Consider the following 12,606-nt stretch of genomic DNA (forward strand, 5'->3'; position numbering starts at 1 on the left):
CAAAATAAGCGTCGCAGTTTTGAACTAAGATTAGTTCAATCCTAGTCCAAAACTGGGACACTTATTATAGATCAGAGGGAGTACACAATAAGTAGAGGTTATTCAAAATTTCAAAGTGTATAAAGTTCTAATTAGCCCCACACATCACAGCTTCATTCATTCCCTGGCGTAGGTGCTGCATCGTCCATGTACGTCACGTCAGCGGCTCCATTCCACCCGGCGCACGTCACACAAAGCTCCGCCACCGGTGTCCCCGACCGGCCTCCCCATGCACGACACGAGCAGCCCGTCATCGTCGCGCCCTCGCCCGCTCCTTGTATCCCGAAGCGTGAGCACGACGTCAAACACCCCGGCTCCGCGCCGCAGGTCAGCCGTGAGGCTATCCAGTTCCAGTTCGGGCAGCCACACCCGGGTTCCCCGGGCCACAACGGTGCTCCGTGCCGTGCTGCCCTTTTTGTCGGGCTTCTGCGTGGTCCTGCAGACCTGCGGCACCCCAGCGCTGGCGAGCTCGAAGCCGTGGTAGCTTACCTGCACCGTTGTGGCGCGCTCGTCGCACGCGCTCCCGACCGAGCTCCGAAAAGCGATGCTAAAGGTGAGGTTGAACTCCGGCTCCATCGCCGGCCGGCGGTCAAGGCCGGAGACGCCGCCGATCACGACGGAGTAGTTTGGGTCCTTGTACGTGGCAAGAATCCCGATCGTACAGGCGATGAAGGCCATGAAGCAACATGCCACTAGAATCATGGCGATCTCGCAAGGTGTGATCTTGCAGTTGCGGCAACGGGTGAAACAATTACCCGGCTGTTGACCTTCCGCCGCTCCGGGTGCCTCTGAAGGGTCGCCGCCGCCGACGACGACGTGAGGTGCAACCGCGTCCATCGCCGTTGCCGGAGGAGGAGGCGCGTCCATCTCCAAGGCCGTCGTCATCGATGATAATCTTCTGCTTCTCCCTCCAGTCTAGTCTATAAATAATGAGAGAATTATAGGTTCCTTTGGAAATCGACACCTTCCTTAATTTAAAAGTACACTTTCCTGTTTCCTGAGAGATAGGTCAATGGCGGCGCGTCGAGGATTGATTGCTCCGTGTTGGGATCGATCTGAGGCTGATTCCGGGCGGGTTCTTGCCATGTTATCTCAGCCTACGCGGAGCATATTCATGGCTCTTGCGTAGCAAGATAAGGAAAAAAAACCGCATATTTGTTCAAGGCAGCCCGTACTCTGCTTGGCATCTCGTAATATCGGAAAATAACCGAACAAAAGGTGATTTTGATATGGAAACATGGTGATGAGTGATGACCAAATTTTCTTCTGATTATGCCCTTGGTCAGGCCGGCCTTGACTGCAGTAATCATCAACAAAGAAAAATAAAGGGTTATAAAAAATTGAACATTAAAGCTTGTTTGGTGTCGTCAAAATATCACGCCACTACTTTTATGTGATTCTTCTATAACTTTTCTGTATTGCACAAAACAAATCTGTGCAACTCTAGTGAGAAATTGTTTTTTTAACCAAAGACCTGCGATCAACTATAGCAGAGTCGTCATAAGTGGTCGATCGCCATAATAACAATGTGTCTGGCAATTTTGGCTGAAAAGGGCGGTCTAGCATAGTTGCCATCCCAAGCGTGGCCAGGATAAATTTTGGAGGCCATCAAGCTTGGCAAGCTCATATTTGCGGATGTGGGGGATATTTGTAGTGCACCCCATCCGAGAACGGTTTTTGCGCGAGCGACATTACCTCTCATGTTGCTCTTCACGCCCACGCTGCCGCCTCCCCGCCATCGCTGTAGTGTCATCATTGACCACTTCTGGCCGTGCCTAGTCCATGCTATACCTGGCCATGGGCAGCCCGGCCCGAAAAAGCCCGACCTGACCTTGCCTACGGGTCGGGCCTGGGCCTAGATTTTGAGCCCGATGGTCGGGCTGGGCCAGGCTCGGGCCTGACGTATTTGCAATTTAAGGAAGAGGCCCGGCCCGAGGCCCGACAGGCTTTTTGCGATATGGGTAGGGCTTGGGCCTGATTTTTATGCCCGACGGCCGGGCCAGGCTCGGGCCTAGGTTTTCTGCATCAGGCTTTGCTAGGCCCGGCCCGAAGCCCGACGGATGGCCAGGTATAGTCCACGCTGATAAGGCCATGGATGCCGCCTTGATCCCCGCGCCCCAGTCCGTCAATTTGGAGACGGATCCCACGACTTCCATGGTTGTAGCGCCTCCAACGGCCACCCGCCCAAGTCAGTAGATTATTGCTATCGGTAGTTTCATTTTGCCTTATCTGCGTTCACTTGGGTTTAATTATGATATGGGTGTGTTTTTCATTCATGTATCCCGTTGGGCTGTTGTTGGAGACAGTGTTTGTTCTAAGAACATAGTGGAGTTGTTCGTTGTGTGGTTGTGGAGTCCTTACATGTTCCCTTTATGAACCCCTTGAAAGCTCATATTCATGCTGACACCGTGGAATTGCTGCTATAACGCTTATATGGTTAGCATGGAGCTCTCACTCGCTCAGCTCGGCTCCCTACTCGGCTCGCTCGCATAGCTTTTCTTTCCACTCGCTCTACTGCTAGCTCAAATAAACCAACTATCATTTTATTATTTGAAACATTTCGCTAAATCAAAAGGTGTTCACTAATTTTAAAATAATCTTCAATTTAAAAATCATCTAAATTAAAAATACCATGAATTATGTTCATGAACTTTGAAAACATTCCTGGATTTTAAAAAGTATTCATGATTTTTTAAATGTACAAGAATTTGATAAATGGGGAAAAAATAAAAAAGCGAAAAGCGAAAAAAGAAAGAAAAAGTAACAGGAAAAGAAAAGGGAAAAGGTAGAAATCAAAAAAAAAACTAGTAAAAACAAGTAGAGAAAACACAAAAAGAAAGAAAACGAAAAAAGAGACAATACCTTTTTGGAACCTTCTCTAAACTGAGAAAATGGGCTAACACGTTACACCTATATAGGTATGTTACTCTTAACTAGGGACACACATCCTTACAAGCGAGACCCATAGCGACCCCCACAGCACCCGATGCACTAGGAGGCTCCAAATCAAGGGTTCTTAGTATCTTAACAAGAGAGCGATGTGCACGGTGTCTTCAGTTGTAAGTTAACCCTGACATTTTTATTCTGTGTGTAGTCAATTATGGTTGGCCTGTTGTGTATTTCACCTGGATTGGGTTGGCAATTAATTATGATTGTCTTGTTGATTCTGGTTGTGTTGTTCCTTTTTGTCAGTATGGTCTTATTTGGTAGACGTGGTATGTTGTGTTCGATGTGGAGAGAACTGTTGGGTCGTTGTGATGTTGTTACACGTCACAACATTGGTGTCCAGGCGTCAGCCTATAGGTTTTTTGGTTTTTTTAATTTCTTCTTTGGCAGAATGTGAAAGATTACCCTTTGATTTACCAGAAGCGGAGGAAGAATTACTAGCAGGATTGGTGTTCACAAGAGCCATGGTTACCTATGAATGGACCCGTACCCCTCAAGAAGCGAAGTGTGCTCTTACAAACAGTCACAACCAATGACCCCCAAAATTCCAAGCCACTAGAGCCCAACATTCTTATGAAGCTTAGTAACCAACAAGTAGATAGATATGGTTAAATTTTAAATGGTTACACTCAGTTTCGTCATGTTAAATGATTAAATGTTGGGCATCGGGAGGTACGATATGTACATATTGCCCATTAGTACCATGTTGGTTGCAGCGGCTGACTCATCAAAATTGAAGTCAGATCCCCATGGAGAGGATCCCTATCAGAATTTTCATTGAAAATGGCCAAAATGCCAGATTGTTTAGGTGGGGGCCGAAGCCGAGACAAGTATCTCTAGCTGTGCGGATCATTGTGGGCAGCCAAAAGCACCACGATACGACGTCTTCTTTGCACAACATCCTAATGCTGAAGAGGGGGGACTTCATCAAGTTCGGTACCACTGTGTACCTTTTTTCGAATATGCAAGCATCACAAAAATATGAAGGTGGATGTCGTCCCTTCCGGGATAGGATCAAGAGTCGCGAGCCGATGTAGCTCGCGCATGCAAGGGTCCTCTAGGAGAGCCATGCCAAACATCGACCAGAATTGGCGAGCGTGAGGAAGCCAAAGATCAAATGAATGACCTTTTATAGAGGCTCATCACAAATGGGCACCCAATATCTACCAGAGAGAGGATATGCTTGGAGGTGGGTGTTGATGCAGCCTTGGGCAAGCCTAATGTTGCCACTGGCAGAAGCAGGATTGTTGTCTCTTGTTGTATTGGGTGTACAGAGGGCTTGAACCTATGTTTTACTCACTAATTCCTAGGTTTTCTCAATTCTTTGACCTCTTCTCCTAAATATAATGGCTGTACACATGTAATCCAATGTTGCCATAGTATAGCATATGCCTGTCTTCTCGGGGGAGAGCTAAGTTGTTTTTGTTGTCCATCATGATGGCTCCGTGTGCATCATCTGCACTATCATCAGCTTCTTCGACAACCTCTTCTTCTGAGTCTTTAGGAGCAAGGTTGTCAGCTTGTCCAGCGATGTTTTAATGATTGTTTGGCTATATTGGGACGGTGACCCCAAACGATATGTACACGCTGGGCAACTCAAATCTCTACCTAATAATAAAGCATGAAGGGTTTCTGCGCGTCCGTCGTGCCAATTTGCAAAAAAGCTCCTATGTTTTCATGAAATCAACCAACAGTCCGGATTTAAGTCACACCGAACTGTTATTTTACAGTTTTTCGAAACCCCCCTGACTTTTTAGGTATTCCATCCGCGGATCATATTCAAGTCAAACAAATGCTTTTCTAAACCATCCATATCTTTTAAACCGTAACTCCGATTTAAACATGTTATATATAAAATTTGATTAGAAAAATATGTAGAATATGAATATAAGATTATTTTAACCTTTTAAGTATTTATAAATATTATTTTGCAAGATATTTAACTCAAACAAATGGTTTTCTAAATTATACGTATCTTTTAAACCGTAACTCCGATTTTAATATGTTATATATGAAATTTGATTAGAAAAATATGTGAAATCTGAATATGATTTTAATTTTACCTGTTAAGTATTGTTTTGGAAGCAAACTTATAACTATAGCGCACGATCCATTTTTCTTTCATACAGGCGGCGATACGGATTGAAAATAAACATCCACTATAATCATATAGGAAAAAGAAAACATCAAAAACTACACATGCATACCTCTGAATACGTCGTAGGGGAAACAACAGATTTCTCATCGTGAGTGTGAGAGAAAGCGAGAGAGAGGGAGAGGGAGGAGAGGGAGAGAGAGACGTTTTAGGATTAACCACATTCTAACACGTTTTGGTTTGTGTGAACACTAAGGCCACCGCCGGCGAGGGTGAGAAGAAGGATAAGCGGCAATACAAATATGATGCGTTGCTAAAATAAAGGAGATGGGCCTATTTTGGTCTTGAGTGATGGTTGTTCGGTTAAGAGTGCGTGTTGTGTTTTTTCTCCCGTTGCAACGCACGGGCTCTTTTGCTAGTATATATTAAACCTGCAAAAAACTCAAATATATATTTGGAAATATACTTAATGATGAATCTAATGAAAGTAATTTAGTCTTGACGCTGATATTTTTTTATATAGATTTGATCAAACCTAAAGAAGTTTGATTTGCACCGCGCTTAGTCCAGCGCAGATAAAGAGCAATACAAAGTGTACCCGCAAAAGAAAAGAGCAATACAAAATGGAAAATTTAACCCACGAGGCACCATGAGTATTCCTTCGGCAACACGAACTGACGCAAATCTAGTCAAAGCGTATTCCATCGGCAACACGAACTGAAGCAAGTCTAGTCAAAGCGCATCCAAAAAAGTCTGGTCAAAGCTCAGTTCTCTGGCAAATTTGACAAATTTGATCTGTGGACGAAATCAAATCACAGAATGAACTGGTCGTGAAACTATTTCACGCGGCTGACCTTTTTGTGTGACGCCCGACACGAAGGCGTCATACTACATTGTGCAATGCCTCACAGATAGGCGCTACACGCCTGGTCAGCGTTGCACCCCAGACTGCCTAAAAATTGCTAAGTCATTGTGCAGAGCCTAAGAGCTAGGCGTTGCACTGTATAGTGTGGCGCCTAGCTCTCAGGCGCTGCACTAGTGGTTGCGCTACAAAATGAAGCAACCACTAGTGCAACGCCTAGAAGCTAGGCGCTACACTGTATAGTGTGGCGCCTAGCTCTCAGGCGCTGCACACTGACTTAGTAATTTTCGGATCACACGGGTGCGACGCTGACCAGGCGTGTAGCGCCTATCTGCGAGGCGTTGCACAGTGTAGTGTGGCGCCTTCGTGTCAGGCGTCACATAAAAACGTCAGCTGCGTGAAATAGTTTTATGGGCAGTTCATTCCGTGATTTGGTTCCGTCCATAGATTAAATTTGTCAATTTTGCCCAGTTCTCTGGTAGTATGGTTGTAGAGCGGACACACATCGCACAGAGCCCCGCCACCGTCGTCCCCGACCCGCCTCCAGGAGCACGACACCAGCAGCCCATCATCGGCGTGCCGCCGTCGCGCGTACGCATCGTTTGGGACCGTGATGTGGACGTCGAAAATCCCAGCCGCGCTACGCATATCCGCCGCGAGGCTATCCAGCACCGGTTCCGGCAGCCACACCCGCGTCCCACGCGCGACGACGGTCGTCCTCGTTCGCTCGCCACCCGCGAGCTCGCAGACCTGCGGCGCGGTCGCCCAGGCGAGCTGGAAGCCGCGGTAGCTCACCTGCACCGTCGTGGCGAGCCCGTTGCAGGGGCGCATTATTATGCTCTGCAGCGCGGCGCCGACGGTGATGTTGAACTCCGGGTCCAGCACGGGCCGGCGGCCGAGGTCCGTCGCCGGGTCGAGGCCCGAGACCGCGGTGATCGCGACGGAGTAGTTTGGGTCCTTGTACGTGATCTCCGCCCACGCCGCCAAGCTTGTGAGACATGTCGCGAATAAGACCATGCTCCCGATGAGAACACATAGGAAACAGCGCGAAGGGTCTCCTCCTCCACCTTGTCCCACCACGCCAGGTGCAGCGCCATCCGTCTTCTTCATTGCCGGCGGAGGTGGCGTCCTTGCTTGTTGCTCATCCATCTCCATGGCCGCACTGGCTAATGGCTATGGCTGACGAGGGAGGGCCTTCGTGGGCTTATGTAGACGAGTCGATCGATGGGCACAGGTGCTTTCGATCGAGACTTCCTTTCAACAGCTAGCATACACTTTCCTAAACAACGGCGAGTTGCAGATTGGTTCCTCCGTCTCCGTGTTGGGTTCTCAAGTTGTTTCCGCGGGCTTTCTTACCATGTTTTGTGTCTACCGATCGCAGGCTATGACTTGACGGTGCATATTTTGTGTCAAGCAAGATTGTCGGCTTGTCCATCGATGTTGTAGTGATTGTGGCTATATTGGGATGCTGGCCTCAAACGACATGTACATGCTAGTTTACTAGTACGGCAATTCAAATAAATATTATGAAAATATACTTTATGATGAATCAAATGCAAGTAATTTAGTGTCGTAGATGTTGATATATTTTTTGTATAGATTTGATCAAACCTAAAGAAGTTTGATTAGGACAAACCTAAAACTTCAAATATTTTGATATATTTTGAGCATCCAGCATAGATAAATGTTAAGATGTAAATGCACATCTATATATGGATGATTTTCATGTGAAATGAGTTAAGATGTAAACTGCAAAAATATATGGTGTTGGATTTTTAGAACACAGAATGTTCACTATTAAAGTCCACGATTGATCTCACAAGTCCACATACGACTAGGGTTTCTTGGCTCCTGCCGGCGGCACCGCAGGTCTAGCTTGCCTTCTATGGCCTTAGGCCGTGGATGCGTGCATCTCGTCCCTTGCCGGTTGGAGTGCTCCTCCTCCGTTTTTGTCCTTTGTGTCCATTTAGAGTTTGTGTCCTGCTGAGGAAGACGAGACGGCGGCTACCTGAAGATGGCATTATGTTCTTCCCACCTATCCCCCTTCCCGGCGGTGCAACTAGCATCGTTGAAGGATGTGTGAAGGTGTGTATCATACAGATCTCGCGGGATTCGATCACTGGCATTCTTTGGTGAGTCCGCTCGGATCCGGTCTTCGTTCATCTACGATAGTGTGTCTTTAGGTTGGATCCTTTAAATCTACGGTTCTTTTCATTGGTGGCAGTTGCTTTTCTAGTGTGTAGGTCCTATGTGGTCTTAGCAGGACGACTTCCTAACTATCTACTACAACAAGTTATGTCCGGCTCCAGCGGGGGAATGGTGATGACGGTGGCGCGCATTCGGATGGCTTCAGTGCTTGTAGTCGTCGCTATGTGGTCTATGAATTTAGATGTTAATTTCATTATTTCTGGTGTTTGTTGTACTGTCATGATTGATGATGAATAGACCGAAAGTTTTCAAGCATTAAAAAAAACAGATGTAAGCTATATACTGTAGTGGATAGTTAGCATACAGAAACTAATGAAAGTTCCAATACTTACCCGAAAATCTAACACGATAGTTGGCCCAACAAGATATTAATCAAAGTTCAAATGATGTCATTTACCGAGACTGAGAAGCGCTGCTTACACTGCTTATACGGGGTCTAAAAGCGGATACTGAGCATGAGGTTCCATGTTCACGAACTAGAGGACAGAAATTTTACATATCAATATTTCAATAGGCTTATTTTGCTGATGATCTCCGCTAACACAAGGAATCAAGAAAGCTTAGCGAGATACACTAACTCAATACGGCGGACGAGGTAGAAAATTTGACCTAGCGGTGGTGATAACCAGAATCTGCGGCGGCTGGCCTTCACCATACGGCCATACCTCATGCAGAGGTCAGGTCATGCAATCAGTGGGCGCGTTCCAGGTGTAGGTCGCCCACGTCGCGCAAAGCGCCGGCGTCGTCGCCGACCCGCCTCCCCATACACGATACCAGGGCGTGCATTGTGGCATATTCCATCCGAATCGCGAGCGTGACGTCGAAGACCCCCGCTGCGCGCCGCACGTCGGCCGTGAGGCCGTCGAGCACGGGCCCTGGCAGCCACACCCGGGCACCCCGCGCGACGACGGTCGTGCACATCCTGTGGCGCCCAAGATCGCAGACCTGCGGCGCCGCGGCGGAGGCGAGCTCGTAGCCATGGTAGGCCACCTTGAGCGTCGTGGTGAACTCGTCGCACAGCCCCTCCAAGATGCCCCGCGGCACGATGCCGACGGTGAGGTTGAACTCCAGGTCCAACGCGGGCCGGCCGCCCATGTCCGTCACCGGGTCAAGACCCGAGACGGCGGCGACCGCTAGGGTGTAATTCGGATTTTTGTCCTGTATCGCCAGCCACAGCAAAATAGCGATGCCACAGGTGGCGAGCAAGCAAAAACACCAATTAAAACAACCCCCCGAGATGATCTGTGGCCTCCCTCTCCCACGGCAGATGCAATCGCGTCCAGCTCCTGAGCTCCATTGCCTCGCGAGGATGGCTTGCTTGCTCCTTTGCCGGCGGGCGAGCGGCGTCCTTTTCCATGTCCATGGCCATGGCCGCCCACGGCAGATGCTTCTCGTCCATGGTCTGCTCTGTCTTTTCTTCTTCTTCCCCAAGACCTGTTCTGCTTTGCTAGCTGCTTTCCCCAAAACAAGAAGGGGTTGGAAATCGAAACTACTTGACGAACGACAGTCCTTGGACGATGCTTGCACGACCGATGATCCAACGGTGCAAATCCACGCATCAGATGTGATTAAAGGCTCAGCTGGCTCTGTCGTCCATAAATCGTGCAAGGAATGTCGTCTGTGTAGCAATGCTCGTCGGAAATTAGAGTCCCTAGATAGTAGATATGGAAGTTGGCGTGGAGATCGGGATACATTAAATTCCCTAACAAACTGTCTTTTCTTTTCTTTTTCGAGAACCCTAACAACCCGATTCTGTATGTAAAGCTTGTTAGCCACGCATTGCAAACAGAGAAAAAAAAAGTATACGAAAGAAATATTGAGCGCTGGTTCGCGCCGAAAACTTGGAGACGGGTCATTTTTTTCCACTTCTTCTAATTTTTGGCCGTCCGTTTTTCTTTTTTGCTTCAGGTTATTTTTCTTGGCCGTCTGATCATGTACAAATCTCATAGCCCCAGTGTGCCTCAATTTTCTGTGCGCTCGCACGCGTGCGCGCGTGTGTGTCCGTATTGTTTGCCGTTAGGTTCTTTTTGCGTGCAATAATACTAGATCTACGAACAATTTACGGAGCCTTACGTAACTTTCCTCAATTTTCAGTTATCAGTCATTAGTTTGTTCTGAGTATTTGTCATTTCTCCGTCTAGGTTTAGTTCTTAGTATCAGTCCTCAATTTTCAATTTCCAGTCTCCACTTTTTAGATATAGTCTAAGTTTTCAGTCATGTTCTATGTGCCTTATCAGTCCCGCGTTCAGTTAAGCATTTTCATTTCTTACCTTAGTTTATGTTTTTATTTGTATGTTTCAATCATTCATTCGGCCCTTTGTTCTTTAGTCCTTACTAGAAGGGTTGGGATGCACTTTGCTGCGCCGTTGATGTTGTTGGGTTTCTAGAAAAAAATACTCATTCCGTTTGAAAATATAAGGTAGTTTTTGAAAATTTAAACCTTTTAAGTTTAATCAAATTTGTAGAGAAATATATCCAAATTCATAGTATCACATCGATATGATTAGATTTATCATGAAATGAATTTTCATAGTTTTTTGTTTAATATTGTGGATGTCGATATCTTTTGCTCTGACCATGTTCAGAGTTAAAATAATGTGGCTTTCCAGAAAACTAATACTCCTTATATTTTGGAACTGGTGGAATATTTAATTTGGTGGGTGGGGGACATGATCGGCGCGCGTGGGTGTGTGTGCGGTGGAGGAGCATAAAAATCTACGTTTCTTTAGTATTGGTTTACTTGCCCAAAGTTAGATTGGCGTCATGTGGCAAACCAAGAGGCAACCTCAAAAATGAGCTTGGCGTCGGCTGCAACGGTGTTGTAGTCGGAGCCTTTGCCATCTGAGCTCAACAACGCCAACAGCCAGGGCTTTTGCAGTCGTGTTCATCAACAAGCTATCCATACACCATGGCCATGATGTCGTAGTCCTGCCGGTCGACAGCCCTGCTGCCATGCGCCGAGCAGTCTACTTATTTAGATATCCGTGAGGACTGCCGGGCTCAAGGGGTTGAATCTAAATCACCACCGAGAGCGTCAACAAGTGCCAGCAACCTGCGTGAGCTACCTTTTGTTGGCCCTTGTTGATATTTTGGTATCTCTAGCCTGGTTTTAGTGCTCTGACAGCAATTAGCAATATATCGGTCACCCATGAGTTGTGTAGAAAATGATGATTCATCTTGAAATCATGTCATCTTTATTCCAAGAAACCTACCGCTATTTCCCCCCTCTTGAACTGTCAAGTATTTATATGCGCAAATAGATGAAGGGACTGTACTATTAAAAACTTCCATACTGTTTTCTATTTCATCATTTGGAATCCATTGTAAGGTGGGAATACTGCTGCATATATATATATCACCGGCTATGATGTTTTGATTTTTGATTTTGCCATTTATTCATTAATAAAACATTACACTATATCACTAACATGCGGAGTAATTCATACAGTTTTGAGTTAATGAAATATTTAATTGTCCACCTTGATATAGGTAGTACTACAATCTGCATTGTCATTTTAAAACTCAGTTTATAAAGTTTCTGTTTATAAACTTCATTTACTCAGATTATTATTAATATTTGCTCACATCTTTTATAAGTACTATGTTACAAATTTAACTACATCTAGAGTTAACTTTATAGAAAGTATTTCCTTTGGACTTCATGTACTTTTGAATTGTCGAAATTTGTTCATTTAGTCATGTTCTTTTCAGAACTGCATATATTCCTGACGTATGTATGTATTGCCATACAAACACTTGGGCAGGTATGCTCTTTAAATTGTCAACTCAACTACCACATGGCATATATGGTAAGCTATCTCAGAATGATTCCAAGGCCTTTTCAAGATAGGAAAGTGAAGGTAAAAGATAATCCTCTTGTGAACATCTTATATTTGTGAACAAAGGAAGTAATTTTTTGCCATGCTACAAAGAAACAAATTCGCCATGCTCTAAAATAAAAAGATAATTGTACATGTCATGTACAAGTTTGCCATGATGGCAAAAAAAGTAGTGACATACAAGGAAAGTTTTGATTATTGTAGGTTTCGATAATATTTAGTTTGATTTGGATATTGGTAGGTGAAGGCAAGGAAAATTATAATTTAACTGAGGTTTTGGTAAGATTTGATCTGAGTTAATGTAGCACTTGGGGGCCGGGTGGAAGGCGTATGTGTGGGAGAAAACCAAATGAGGGTCGGGCAGGTGTGGAGGCGAACATACAAGGACCAATTCCCATTTGGAGCCGACGAAATGTGCTACCGCAAAAACCCATTCGCACGCGCCATCCCATTTGCAACCAACGAAACCGTGCAGCAGCAAAACCGTCGCAGGCGCCCACACAAAGGAGAACGGGAATTTGCAGCGGCTTGAAAAAGCTTGGATCAGCTTCGGTGATTGACAGTGGTAGGTGTCTCGGCTACACGGGGATGGACCCGGTGGGGCGAATCTAGAAGGT

This window comes from Aegilops tauschii, chromosome 2, assembly GCF_002575655.3.
Source record: "Aegilops tauschii subsp. strangulata cultivar AL8/78 chromosome 2, Aet v6.0, whole genome shotgun sequence".
Taxonomy (NCBI): Eukaryota; Viridiplantae; Streptophyta; class Magnoliopsida; order Poales; family Poaceae; genus Aegilops; species Aegilops tauschii.